This window comes from Neopsephotus bourkii, unplaced genomic scaffold (assembly GCF_033783945.1).
Source record: "Neopsephotus bourkii isolate Nb327-2 ecotype Australia unplaced genomic scaffold, CSIRO-AGI_Nbou_v1 NB_140, whole genome shotgun sequence".
Lineage (NCBI taxonomy): Eukaryota > Metazoa > Chordata > Aves > Psittaciformes > Psittacidae > Neopsephotus > Neopsephotus bourkii.
The window spans coordinates 1,209,439-1,225,016 of NW_026900657.1; positions in this window are offsets into that span (position 1 = coordinate 1,209,439).

The following is a 15,578-nucleotide window of genomic DNA, read 5'->3' on the forward strand; positions in this document are numbered from 1 at the left end:
CCTGCCTGCTCTTCTCTGTGACTAGAAACCTGAACCTGTGTTTCATAATGCACTCATTCTATCTGCAATGGCACAGAGGGATTTGCCTCACCAGGAGGAACAGTGTCTGAAGTTCTTTGCATGAAAATGAGTGTGAATTAAATGATGCTTAGCAATTCTGCATGTAAGCATTTCATAGTGCTTGTGTAATCGATCAGTAGGAATTTTAGGTCAAGCAGGATACCTGCTTTTGTGAGATAAAAACCCTTCTCTCGATACGTGATTCATACAAGACACAGACGCACAAGGAAAGATGCAAGTTAAAATAAGCACTCTTCAGGAGAACAGGCCAAGAAATAATGTGTGTGTCCTCAGTGCAGATGCCTGCTCCTCTCCAGACTGCAGTTTGCACAGGTGGAGAATGAAACTGCTGCGCAGCAGCAAAGGAAATTCCTCCCTGTAACTGAAGGAAGAGCCCCACGCTGTGGCACAGGCAGTCATCGCTTCCTTCAGTGGTGTTTTGTAACCTCCTAAGTCTGCAAAATCACGGAATGACTTGGGCTGGGAAAAAGGAGGTCATCTGCTCCGTCTGACTGCTGGAAGCTTCACACAGCAGGCCCCTGTACTGTGGCCGTGGTCAGCACAGAGGGCAATGTGTTTGATTACATTTTGGTTTTCTTTACAAGACATGGCAAATGTGGTTTCTTGCCACCGTGGCCACTGGGTTTCTTTTCTTTAAGAAGGAAAAAACCTGAAGCCATGCTGAAGCCTGGTTTCTGGTACCACCTGCAGAAAGAAGTTGGGAGTTTCATATTAAACACAGACTTAACGGTGGCTTTTTTGAAAGGCAGACTTCCTAATCCAAACAACTGAGGGTAAGGCTGATGGCCAGCCGTCCTTAGAATATGCTGCACAGGATACATACTGAGTTTAGCAAGGCAAATTCTGCTGGAGATCTGGCCCATCTGATAACGTTACTGCTAGAGGAAGCACTCCCTGCATGTATCAGGTCATAACACCGAGACTGAAAAAGGAAAGGAAGAAAGAGAATGTTCTATTTGAGAAACTATTTGGCCTTTTTACTGCAAGTTGAATATGAGATTTCATCTGGAATAATTTTCATCCATGATGCTCATGTTTGTGGGTATTATTTTAATGCATGCCAGTGTATCCTGTTTCTAAGTTGTGAGTTGCTGCAAGATGTAAGGCTAACAAACTGGAAAGTTCAAGGCAGAAATCTTGGTCAGTAGAGGAGTAGCAGCTCAGAGACGAGCACACAGGAGTCAGGTCAGAATTGGTCTTGCTGCTGCTTGGATGCGTGCGCTTGCAGGTAGATTGCAGTTTAGAAGGGAAATGGAACTTCTGCAGGTGAATCACTGGGTGGTTGGTTCATGGAAAGGGAAGGAAACGCTATCTCCAATAACTGATAAGCAAACTATACCTCAAGTACATTTTCATCTGAAACCCTTCAGTTGTTTACAAAAGATGGTATTTTCTCAGTTGAATCCCTTGTCTGCTATTGCTGTTAACCAAAATGACACTTCTTACAAAACAATCCCTTGCAAAAGTGAAATGATCCCTTACGTACATGAAGGTTTTGCTCTCGGAAGCGATGCTTTTGAAATGATGCAAAGGAACTTTATGTACAGTCTTGGTGTACTGATACATTCCTGTTGCTGCTTTACGTCTATGAGTGTTTGCTCATGTATTTTCTTCTTTATTGTACAGTGTTGAGACGTTTCCTGTGAGCAGACACTGACTATGAGAGACCTACTGCAAGTCCAGTCACTCTTCCAAAAAGGAAGTGAATCTGGTTGAGTTGGCAACTGGACCAAAGTCCGCAGTAAGAGCTGGTCTGGCAGGAGCCACCTATCACTTGGGGTTGTTTGTTTTCTGAATGTTTCCTAAAGCAGCGTGGTTATGTTTACCTGGAAATGGACTATTGTTCTTATTTTATGGCCCTTGAAGGTGCTAAATGGATATTGAGGATGCATCAGTATCACGAGGGATTATGCTTTGGAAAGGAAGCTATCTCTTGCTATCCTTATCAGCTGCAATTGGAGCATTCATGCAGCATTAAATGGGGACACTTGCTCAATGCATCATCTTTACTACCTGGCGATAAATTCTCAGAGCATTCGCGGTTGTCCTTCACAAGTATGAGAATTCCACAGTGTTGTTTAAGTAGGGTTGGAATTGGATGATCTTAAGGTCCTTTCCAACCCTAACCATTTGGTGATTCTATAATATGATCTGTAGTTGTTCCTGTCAGGCATTTCCTCTGTTAATGCTTTTAGGTATTGAAATTGCAACTAAAAAAAATAAGAAATTACAATTACCAGCCACATCCATAGGTGCCGTTTTCAGGGGTAAAGTGATCATTGCTTCAGAAGTGGGCCTAGGGCCATTAAATAGATGAAGGATCGTACTGCTGCCAAAAAAAACTGCAACCATTTTCTGCTCTTGAACGCCTTTTACTTCCCAGATCAAAACTGCACAAGCCTTGGATGAGGAGACTGTGAAATTTGCAGGGCCTGTTTGGTAAGATAGGAGCAATTGTGAATGAGTTGTGCTGGAAATTTGCCCACATGCCTTTATGTGTGTCAGAAGTGTTAAAAATACATGGCCTACACTTGAAGGTAGGTAGGTAGCCTTCCTTTAAACCTTGAGTAACGTCCATCAACTGAATGGGTTTTGGCTTCTCTCCTAGGAGAGAGGGGGAAAGCACCTTTCTGTGCAAGGCCTTATTTCCCCCACTGTGACAGGAAGCATGACTGCACCACCTCCTGCCAGTGTCCTGCTACCAAAAGGAGTTGACCACTCTCGCTTCCCCTTAGATCTTAAAAGCCCAACTCCAGAAGTGTTTTTCATTTTCATCCCATTGTTCTCATCTGTTCTGGGGTTGCTGGTTATGGCCAGAGTGTATCCTTCTGTTCCCTGCTCTCCCTTTAGCTGGCACAGGAGATTGCATCACTGCTTTTCTCTGTATCATAGATTTATCCATTATCTACAGATCGAGGCCATTAAGTGTCCTGAGAAAGCCCATGGGCTGTGGGCATGGCTGGCCAAGGGCCCAGAGGATCAGCGTCTGTAGTAATTGCAGCTTTTGTTACATTTTTCCCTTAGGTCCAGTAAATCGAAGCAAGAAGTTAGTAAAATGCAGCCATCCATGCTTGCTGATTTATGGTTTCAGGAAAAGAAAAACCCGACAGAAGCTTGGAAGATTGTGCCTTTTGTTTGGGACAAACCTCCGACTTCCTTGTTCATGTGTAAAATATTTCCTGTTTGTGAAAATTAAAAGCAATGTTTGATACAGTCCTGTTGGCAAAATGAGGCACAAACTTGAAAATACATTAAGGGTGTTTCTGGTTTTAATAGAAATCAAAAATTCTAAGCATATTTATAGAATGTAGAAATGCTGCTCTCAGTTGCACCAGTTGCTCACTTCGAGTCTTACCAGCTCGCTAAGAATCTCAAACAGATGGGTGACATCCTGGCTGGTTTATCCTATAGACACACAAACTCAAGGTTCTTGCCTTTTGGGGATTAAGTAATCATTATCAGTGAGCCAGACTTCAGCAGTTTTCCCACTTTCTGCAGTTCAGTGCTTTACTCTGTAGGTAGGCTTTGAGGAAAGAGAACGGAGCAGGACATCAGAGCACCAGGAGGACATTTCATAGGCGCATGTAATTGTTCACCTAAAAGCATAGTTGGAAGGATACTGGAAAATCAAATTTAGTGTTTTATTCAGATTTCATGAAAAATTATTCAAGACTCCAAATCACAAGGACAATTTCTACCTCTGTTAATCATTGTGCCTTAATGCAGCTGGTTCCTGGCAACGTTTGCATCTCGTGGTGGTGTGATGATGCTCCCAGAACAGGCATGGGGATAAAACCAACCCGAGCTGCTGTCTTGTGTTTGCGCAAGCTTGTGAGAAGTGCAGGGATGACAAATGCATGGATGGATGCTCATTTTAAGACTTAAACAAGTATGAAAAGAACATCCATTCGTACAAAGGCCAGCAGGCACTCGCTGTTTGCTGTTGGTGTAGAGAACAAATGAGAAATAATGGCAAAACACAACTTTAATTTTGATAGAGGGTAATTGCAGGCAGGTCTCTTAACAGGTCAGTGCTTCCTTTTGATGGATTTGAAGCTGGCGTCCTACTCTTGTTACCAGTACAATTGCCACGGTGCAGGCTTCCATCAAAGTAATTCCTGACTGTCCTGTCAGTGGCTGAGGAGAGGTGAAGGGATCCCAATTCCATGGTTTCAAGGAGCAGTGTGGTTTTTCTGGCTTGTAATGCAGTGTGACACCTACTCATGGGTCATGAAAACTCAGATTCTGACGTTCTCCTTGGTCTTTAGGCATAAACCATCACCTCAGTGCTGGCTGTGGCCATTCATGTCTCTTGTCCATATAAAAGTGTAAAACTAGAGCTAAGGCAGCTGAATCTCCTGTCCCACATTACCTTGTCTTACTGAACCTTCAAATGCCTTCCAGCTTTTAACACTATATTTAACAATCATGAGGAGAGAGCAAAGAGATACCCCTTGGCAGGTTGCTCGCTGCTTTTATTTATCAGAATTCATAGAATCATAGAATAGTTAAGGTTGGAAAGGACCTTAAAATCATCAAGTTCCAACCCCCCTGCCATGGGTAGGGACACCTCACTCTAAACCATATCACCCAAGGCTTCGTCCAACCTGGCCTTGAACACTGCCAGGGACGGAGCATTCACAACCTCCTAGGGCAACCCATTCCAGTGCCTCACCACCCTAACAGGAAAGAATTTCCTCCTTATATCCAATCTAAACTTCCCCTGTTTCACTTTTAACCCATTACCTCTTGTCCTATCACTACAGTCCCTAATGAAGAGTCCATCCCCAGCATCCCTATATACCCCCTTCAGATACTGAAAGGCTGCTCTGAGGTCTCCACGCAGCCTTCTCCAGGCTGAACAGCCCCAACTTTCTCAGCCTAAATTCGTGTAAGTCCATCCCCTGCAAAACTCAGTATAGCAGCAGATGCTTCACAGCTTATATTAAAGTGTTTGTTTGTTCTCTGAAAATACAAAACCCCTACTACTGCATTCAGCAGTTATTATTTATCCTAGTACTGCTGATGGTGTTCTTTTCAGCATTGGAGTTTTACTGGGGGCAGAGTACAAAGGAGTGAGCTCCTAGAGCTCCTGTGTGTGATGACAGTGCTGTCTGGATTTTGGGAAGAGTGTGTCCAAGCTGCTCCCAGCATGTATCTGTGAGCTGTGTCTCAGTTCTGTGTCACATGCTGCAATACTGTGCTGCTTCAGAAAGTGGGAAACATGGGGAGCTCTTGGGAGCCTCACCAGGGCAGATGGCATTTTCTCTCGTGAACGAAACAGATACATTTCCCTTCCGCTCAAACTGAAGGGATTGGGGTTGTTTTACACCAACTGCCTTTTCTGCAGTGCGTAACAGAGGCTTAATAGAAATCAGTAGTATCAAGGTGTCTAATTTTTATAGAACTGTAGAATCATAAAATCATTGAGGTTGGAGAGAACAGGAGGTGATCCAGTCCAGCCTTCACTGTGTCATCACTGAACTTGGGCATGCCCTAACGCTTGCAGATACAGTGGAGTAAAAAATATGCTATTGTAATAAATAATAAAGCTAAATACGTTTTCTTTTCCGAAATACCTTGGTTTGTTGGTGTTCCCTCACAGACAGGTCTCTTACCTCGACTTTCAGAGCCTGTCTGCAAGTGCAGATTTTCTTACCGACTCTTCTCTAGCTTTGTATTTCCTGAAAGCATCTTGCAACTTACATTGTATTTACACCAACCATTTGAGAGGGGTTTTGGCCCAACTGGGATAGCAGGAAGAGACTGATTTGATTAACTCATTGGAAAGGTGGTGGCCTGTGTGCTGGCTAGGTTTGGAGTTAAAGAAATAGTTTTGAGGCAACAGCCTTAATCTTAACATCAGCGAGACGTTTGGACGGTGTTGCTCTGGGTATGCGGGTAGTCTTGTTTCGAATTTGCTGAAATGGGATCTAGAAAGCACAGCACTCATCGAAAGCCTTCTTGATGTTTAGCATTCGGTGGCTGAGGTGGTTTGCAGATTAGAAGTTGTTCCTCCACTTAATGCAGCATTTTGTCGGAGAAAATATTTGTATGTGTTATAGATGAACCTTGGCCTCCCAATGAGAAACTGCAGGAAAACTGAAGAGTGCCTGTTATTTAAGAACTGGATACCAACAAAGGAAAGCTGCTGCTTCAGAGCCAGGAATAGGATCCAACACCACCAGTGGCAAATTAAGAAAGCCTTACAACCAATGTTTGTATTATGATGTTTGGAGTAATGAGACAATGCAAGGAACAATGTGATTATAGAGATCTAGACCTTACATTGTTAGGCAGATCCCTCCTCTAAAGCTCTCCATCAACACTTGGCAATTGCTCCATGGACCATGCTCAGGTACCAGTGCCACTGGTGTGCCACAGGGAGAACAAACTGTATGGGATTTATGCATCAAGGCTTACCCAAGGTAGGGAGGAAGAGCTCAGCAGTGGAGATTGGATGAACACACACTGATATAATGGAGCCTGGAAGTGAACAAGAGATCAGGACAATGAGCTCAGCAGGAAGGAAGGTGAAGAACACCAGGAGCCTTGTTAGCAGGAGCAGAGGCACTAGATTGAGGGCAGTGATGATCTTCCTCTGCTCAGTGCTTGCAGAACACGGTGTGTGCTTCCCTGCGCCTTTTCCAGTTCAGGAGAGACTGCAAAGATGCTGCCAGCCCCTTCAGTGGTGCAAGGCAGGAGGATGGAGACAACAGACAGAAATTCATGGAAGACTGGTTCTGACCTGGTACAAGGAGAAAGTTGTTCCCTAGGAGGGCAGTGCAGCGTGGGACAGGCTTCCAGCACCCCCTGGATGAAACCCTCATATGGCTGGTCTGCACAAGGACCCTGCTGTGGGCAGGTGGTTGGATTAGAGACCTCTGAGGGCCCTTCATCCCGAGCCCTCTGATGATTTGAACTCATTTCCAAACTCCCAAGGGCAGATCTGGCTGAATTGTCAAGCTCTGATGTTTCGATGTTTGTGCAGCAGTTTAAATCATGCCTCAAATCTCAATGCGGGAGGCTCTGTGACCCACCAGCAAACAGGACACAAAGATGACTTTCTGTTAGTTGATGATTTCTGCTTGAGTAAAACCCCTTTGCATGCTTCTTCAAGGGCAGGAATAGATTCCACATAGGAAGACCCAAATGATGCATGTTCGCCATTAGTGCACGTTCATGCTTACGACCTTGCTCACAAGCAAGTGAATTCTTGCCTTTTTATCTTCAGTTTTGTCTACAAAAATGTTCCTGTTTAAAAGACACACACAAGGGAATAAATCCCTGGGCCCACAGGCAGCCCCTGTATTTAACTTGTAACAAAGAGAATTTTAGTGGAAGCTTTTTGATAAACAGTTGGCAGCGTATCAGAGGATCCATTTGACCATAAGATATGAACAAAGACATCACGCTGCGTGTTTCAACTTTTTACCTTTCCCCCCAGTTACATATCTTTAACCGATTATGAATGAAATCTAAGCTAGGATGTGGTTGCCTTCATGTATGTGATGTTTTCAAATGGCAACTCAATTAAAGAATTCATTAAATCTTGCTTTTAGTATTATCCAAAGGTTTGACTGCTTAATGAGACAGGAGGCAAACTAGCAGCAGTTTGAAGTAGGAAGAGCTAAGACTGACCTGAAAAATTACTAGCTTTTAGCATGAAATCTGCAGGGACAAGCAGCTTGGACTGTTGTTTGACCTATTTGATTTAAGTTGGCCAAAAATCAAAGCTATATTTTCAAGTTGCCTTCTCTTTCATGTGAGTGGCAAGTAGTCTAATGCAGCACAAGACAAGTTGAGTGTGAAGAAGGGTAGAGTTCAACTAAATAAATAACATTTATTAACAGCTGATTAAAGGAAGGTAAGGGATAGAACACAGATGTGAATATCCCCTCCTAATATATTTCACTCTTAGATGGGTTTGGTCTTGCTTCCTTTAACTGCTGGGCTTTGAAGTTGCAGGGTAGAAAGCAGACGCCTGTTTTACCTAAGCTTTTGTGTTAAAGGCAGCATTGACCCTTTGTCTAACAAGTGCTCAGGCAGGTTATAAATCTGTAACATTGCACTTCACCTTTTGTATCTTGCTTAATGACCTTTTAAAAATAAATGCAGAATAGCTGAAGGAAACAGGATCAGCGATGGAAAAGCTGACACGTCCGCAACCTGAGCTCTGATTTTTCAGATTGCTTCAGTCTGTGAAACAAAACTTCTTTTTCTTTGCTTTGTGGTTGGAAAAAACAGAAGGAAAAGGGGGACAGGGGAGTGTTTCCTTAGCTGGGTTCTGTGTCTTCTACTTTAGCTCTAAACTGCTTACTGGAAAACTGCTGCACAGGTACTAGCCTGAAGAAAGGGGTTACACTCATTTAATTATGAAAACAGGGGGGGTCTGCACAAATACCTGCTATTTTAGGAAGTCTGTGGAAAGCTGTTGTTTTAAGGGGCTCTAGCAAGAGCCATTGGGAGTTGCTGTTTTCCACAGTGCCAAATTCAATGCACGAAGGCTTGGTAAGAAAGAATATGTGATAACTTCTAGCTGAATCCATGAAAATGTGTGTTACCCCAAAGGAATGTCTTACTATAAAATGTTCTCCATCTGAATGAAAGGAAAACTGAAGTTTCCCACCGTTTCAGACCGGTGCAATGATTTATTTGGGTGGTGATTCGAACGGGTATTTTGGATTCATTTATACAATAGTAAAACACTAACATTTTCTTTTGTTTATGTATCTTGCTTAAAATAAGAGATTACTCTAAAGGAAAGTATTTGAGGAAGGAGGCTTGCAGAGAGAGGCCAGGTTTATTTTGGCTGCTGTTCTGCTCTATCAGCTAGAGAATAGCCTGCACAGTTTACAGAGACCTTCAGCCTCCTCACAGTTGCCTTTACCCCTAATTTTAGTGTAGAATACCTGTCCTAGCTGAACTGACTTGTGCTGACAACCCCTTGGAAGTGCTACCAAATATTCCCCATATTATTGGAATACCCAAAACTAAGCATGTTACGGGCATGTTTGTGGGTTTTCCACACCCACAGTTGTACTTCCTAGCTCAGAGTGAACAGGTCCACAGTGAAGCAGTTTCCAAGTGTCCTGGCAGCCTTTATTTCTGCTGGGGTTCTTTACACAGTTGGTACTACCTATTCTCACCGTTTAACTGAAAGCCTTGTGATTTCTGTGTGGTTTTCCTCAAAGCCACAGCACCCTGATACATGTAAGGTCAGTCTGAAAATGGATTTGGTACTTGTTGCAGCACATGCTACAGCTGCTAGCAGGGTGGCTGTAAAGCTCTGCTCTGTTCATACTGTTCAGATACTACACGGCTGTGTTAGCTTCTGCTGTGGGCCTTTATTGCTTTGGTTAGGGCCCTAATTGAATTTTTATTTCAGAACACTGTTTTCATGCAGCCTTTGCAGTTACCTGCTGCAGAGACCCTCATGTGGCAGGTTATTCCCTGCCTCTGCACTTCAGTCTATCAGCTTCGGACCTTTGGCCTTTACACAGATGATCCTGCCTGGGTTACAGTTTCACACCATAAATCACTTTGATTTCATTCAGAAAAGAACCCCTGCTTTAACAAACAGTGTTCCAGATTGATTCAGGTTAAAACGGTGTCGACACCTTGAGCCCAAATGCCTGGCTTTGGAAACGCAAACAGTGGACAGCAGCTTTCTAGAGCTGGTGGTCTGGGGGAAGCAATGCCATTTGCTGTGGTTTCCAAAGCTATCCCTGAATTCCTTGGTTCCCTGGTAGAGGCTGTAGGAGCCCACCTTCAGGAAACCAGCACGGATTACTGCCATCACAATAGTAAGTCTTACTGGTTGTCAGTGTTTGTATTCCCTGCCATCTGCCCCCGTGAAGATTGACTTAAATATGAACTTACACTCATTTCTAATGGAAACTGTTACAGAGCAGTTAAAAATACTACTATTATAGTACTTTGCATAGAGGACAATGTCTTCCAGGCTGGCTTGCTCTTTGTCTTTTTGAACAGAAATGTGATTTGATCAATTTTGCCCCCCTTCCCTAACTCCCTGTCCCAGAACGTACTGCAGGGAGCCAGTGAACTGGTAATTGATGAACCCCTATTACAGTGTCATGCTGTGACACGCAGGAGCAGTTGGCTGGCTTTGTGGAACACTGCCAGCATTTCCATTTGCCATTTATATCTACTGAATGCTATTATAAAAAGAATATTTATATGTGATTGAGTCTGTCAGCTATAAGTGAAGGCAGCTGCCTACTCCTAAATCTTCACCTTTCCTTCTTGTGTACAATGTGGCTGTATATTGCAATACCCTTCCTATCTCTTCTACTATATTTCAGGAATGTACTTACCATTTCCTTTAATTTCATGTGTTACTTCCACTGACGTGCATATATATATATGTATATATATATATACCTCCACTGATGTATATGTGTATATATATATATATATGCATGTCTATTCATTAATAGGTGCATGCAGAAGTCTGGAGTCTTCTGTCCATTTAATCTGAGTTCCCAGAACTCATCCAATCTGTCGGGAAAGGCATCGATCTCAAAGCCAAGGGTTGTATTATGATGGAAGATTGGTAATACTGCATCTTCTGTTAGGAATTTAAAGGGAAAAAAGGAGCAAGGGGTGGGGGCAGAGGGAACTGCTGTCTTTCCAGTATTAGAAATCATGTTACTGGTGACAGAGTACTCTTAGAAGGCATCAGTGATGATCCAATTCCTCTTAATAAGAACAAATGGTGCTGTTGATTGAGCACATGCTGCAAGGAGCTCCTTATACCCATTCCAGAATACAAATTGTAGGCCAGGACTGCTAACAGCACTGCTGTAAAAGCACTGCTTCAGCTCAAATTCCCCTTCAGGTAAGTTTTGGAGACAAGAAAGCCGAACATACAAACCCCAGGATGAGGTGCAGAAACGCAGCCCGTGGCTGGCCAGGCTTTGACAGAGTGTGGCATAGAAAGCATGGTGCAGTGTGGTATTGGAAAGGATCTATTTGCCACGGAGTATCCTGGGATAATTGAATGCTCTACAATGAGGGCACAGGATGTGTTAATCATTCCATTTCAGCTTTCTTGGCAGGAACTTGGCAGGAGGATACAGTAAAGCAGGCACTGATACTGAAGTTTTTATTACTGCTGCCCATGCAGCCAGTGGGTTTTATTATTGTACTGCTCTTCCTGATTTTCCAACTGGAGAAGCAAGTTACACTATCACTTCTATAGGCTCTGCTGGGGGCAGCTATAACAAAATTACCTTTGTAAAGTAAACTTTCTCATGTGTTGGGATTTAGTCTCTTTAGGCAGAAAGCTGAAAGCTCTAGGCAGCCCTGTCTTCTGGAGAAGTTACGACTGGCTTAGCTGTATGTGCTAGTCAAAGTGGGGGACATGAGCTCATGGAAGAGTTAATTCCATCTTCTGTAGCTTACTGCACATGCTCTTTTGCTTTTGTAAATGAACTCTAACTGTCCGAGGTGCTTCTGTCGCCCAGCTCTGCTCTAAGCTCCCACTGCGTGTTGCCTTGTGTCAGCAGAGCAAGCCACCGGGTTTCACTGGACTGACATCTCTTCCTTGAGGTGGAACCTGTCACTGAGGTCATTGCGGAGGGATGGTCAGATGTGATTTTTCTTTTGAATAAGCTTTATGTGGTGCATTCGTAAACCAGGAACTGTGATCTCCTGTCGTCGCCTCCTCTGCCTCGATCTCAAAGCATTCCTATGGTGGCACTAGGAATTGCACTGACTCTCAGTATCTCTTTGCATGTCATCTGAATGTTTGTGGTTTATGAGCTGTTTGTGGTTCGAGCAGGTTTTTAAAACAAATCAGTCTTGTTCCATAACATGCATTCATATCTGTGAGATCAGAAACCCAAACTTCCCGTTTATGCTCTGGCCCTGCAATATTAACAACCAGGACAATAGAAACCCATTTCAGGTTTATATGAGTGACACTGGAGTCCTTCGTCCCCTTGATAAGACACCGTGGCCTCTGCCAATCGAACTATTGTGAAAGCACAGAAGTAAAGGAGGCTTGAGAAATCTTTCTGCTTACAACCTGCATGGTGGGCTTCATCTGAGCTCTCCATCCACAGGGACATCCATGGACTGGGACTGTCCCAACACCCAAACACCCACTGCCCAAAATGTCTGAGCTACATCAACAGTTTGGAACACTGACGTTCTCTGAGGACATCCAAATTGATGGTGGATCCTCCTGTTTGCCTATAGTTTGGAGCCATGTGCTGAGCAGAGAGCTGGGTAGCCATCAGGTGCCACAAGTTTCAGCTGAAGGGGCTGGAGGAAGACTTCAGCACCTCGGTGCTTGACTTTGTGTCTTTATGCTGCTCTTGCAAGCAGCAGCTTTCTTTTACCTTAGGGAAGTCACTGGTTTTCTCCTGGGGTTATTCCCAGGTTCAGCAGTGGCTGCTGGCTTCCAGGACATAAATCATGATTTACTGCATGTAAGAAAGTGCTTTGTGTAATGTGGAGAGTTTCATACACAACAAACTCCAAATCACTTGAGGTTGTCAGATACAGCGGTCTTGATGGAAAATGACTTATTTAGGGTTTTATCAGCATTTTACATCAGCAAAATGTAACACTTCAGCCTTCCTTTCTCTCCTAAATTCTTCATAACCACACGTATCTGGAAGCCAATCAATCAAGATCATTCTCCTACGTGCTGGGAACAAGGAGTAGTCTTAGTAATGTGGGAAGTGAATGGGTGTTGACATTATGAAGGTATTTTCAATCGATGAAAACTAATACATGTTTTAAGGTTCTCTTCGTGTGATAAAAAGAAAGGGCATGGAAAGAATTAGCTATGAGGAGCTAAATTATAGGAAAACAAACACTGTAGTTATTAAATAGTGTTGGTTTTAATCAGAATATGTGTGAGTAGGAGATGGCTAAATTGTCTCAGAAGATAGTAATAAGTAAAAGATAATGAAATAACCAAACTGATTACAGTCTTATACCTTTTATAAAGTAACTTTAAATGCAAATTGCATTCAACTACAAAAAGGGAATTCATGTCCCAAAAGCATTTCAGTTAATTGCTGTAGTTAGTTACACTCATAATTTTACTTGTGTAACTAATTCCAGTCAGGTGTTATGGGTGTATATGGATTTATTTAAGGGCCATGAGGATGATCAGGGGACTGGAGCACCTCCTGTATGAAGATCGGCTGAGAAAGTTGGGGCTGTTCAGCCTGGAGAAGAGAAGGCTGCATGGAGACCTCATAGCAGCCTTCCAGTATCTGAACGGGGCCTATAGGGATGCTGGGTGTAGACTCTTCATTAGGGACTGTAGTGATAGGAAAAGGGGTAATGGGTTAAAACTTAAACAGGGGAAGTTTAGATTGGATATAAGGAGGAAATTCTTTCCTGTTAGGGCGGTGAGGCACTGGAATGGGTTGCCCAGGGAGGTTGTGAATGCTTCATCCCTGGCAGTGTTCAAGGCCAGGTTGGACAGAGTCTTGGGTGACCTGGTTTAGTGTGAGGTGTCCCTGCCTGTGGCAGGGGGGTTGGAACTTGATGATCTTAAGGTCCTTTCCAACCCAAACCATTCTATGATTCTATTCAGTCTAAAAGCCCCAGACAGCAGGTTGATTTTAGGAAATACTTGAACTTCACCATGAAAACCGCATGTTGCCATTCTCACCAGTTTGCTTGAATGAGTTGTGTGTGTTCAGGAAGAACATGGAGGGCATCAAGAAGGCAAACTGCCCCGGCTGAGGAGACCTCTGAGGAGCCTCTCTGAGGAGATGCTGCTGACACTGCTCCATCACTTGTGCCCCCAACATCATAGAATCACCTCAGAGCTGGCAGAGGTGTCTTCCGAATTGAAGTCTCTCTAAATCCCGTGTCATTTGTAGTGCTCAGTGCAATAAAATCACTGAGTTCACTTTTAACTCTATTGAAAAGAACCTCAGATCTCCAAGCGTAATCATTTTTCATAGAACCATTATAGAATCATATAGGTTGTAAAAGACCTTTAAGAGCATTGAATCCAAATGTCATTTTTGTGGTGGAGTGTTACCTCCTGTGCGAGGTGCGGTGTTAGGCAATGGGCATCCCCTGTCTGTGGACCAGAGGTGTTTGATGTTACATCTGGTACTAGCATGTTTATTTAGCTTCAAAGCCAGCCTGGGATACTAGGTAGGCTTCTCTGTATCCTTTATTCTGGCTACAGGAGGATGGAGGGGTATTATATGTGGCTGTGCTGGCAAATGTTGTCTTCACTGTGAAATCACTTCTGGACAGGCAAGGAAGCAAAAAGCTTTATCCTTTTCTCCAAGCAGTCATGGCAAGTTAGTTCTGTACAGAAGAAAAGTGCATTTTGAGGTTGTGTTTGTCAGCAGGAGGAGCTGACCATGCAATGAACCCAGCAAGTTTGTCAAAACTCTGTGTGGCTAATGTAAATACAATTCTTGGGAGCAGTGTCTGGGTTTCCTGGTCTCTTTTTGCTTCCTGAGAAGATGTTTTGCTGAAAACGTATTGTATTAGGAATTATTTTTGTGCCTGCCCCTCCTGTCACCCCTCCTGCTCCCCCGTCCATTGTCAGATGGCTGTGAAAGAGTGAAGCTGGGCCTGTGTTCATATGGTGTATGTGCTCCTTCACCTCTCAGACCTCTGAAGGCTTGCACTCAAATCAAGGTCCAGTCCACAGCTGGAAAAGGACTGCTTTTTGGATGTGTTCTACAAAACCTTGTAATGCCAGCTCAGCTTGGTGTGTTTTCAGACATGGGGAAGACCCACTGAAGTCTGGTGAGTCCTTGCTTACTGTTCAACCTTACATAAGGTGAATGGGCTCTACCCTGACAGCCATTGCAGGCAAGCCCTAAACCAAAATGCCTGCTGCTTCCAAAGGACAGAGCTCTCTTAAGCAAAGCTACATCCAAATGTTGATCATCTCTTCAAGTCTTTGCACTCTTGAAAGTGACCACTTCATACATCTGTTTTTCTGCAATCCAGATGCTCATTTACCTCTGACCTGATGCAAACTGACAAAGCCCCTGCTTGTCTGCTTTGTTTTAAACCTGACAATACATCTCCAGTGACTTTTAGTTTCCGGTATTGTTTCATTTTCTATTGTACTCCAGTTTTCAGTCACAGAAGCTGAGCTCTCTTCACCTCTGGCTCCAACATATGTGAAACGTATTAGCAAAGCCCTGGGTTACCTTTTCTGTACGTGGGAAAATACCATTCTTTCTGGGTCTTTCTAAGCATCTCTGTCCCTTTCCCCACCCTTTCCCTGTATTATCACACACAGACTGGTTATCTGTCCTGCAGCAGCTACTGTTGTTTCGCAGGGTCTTTGCAGTATTAAGAAGCTTCATGCCAAATGTAATACAGAAAAAAATCCTGAAAATCGGTGCCTGAAGCTACCCTCTGGAACAGCAAACTGCTTTTCCATACCTACCTTCACAAAACAAAACCAAAGGTCCCACTTGAAGCCTTCCTGTCTTTTACCGGCTTTTACATTGAATAGCTTTTGC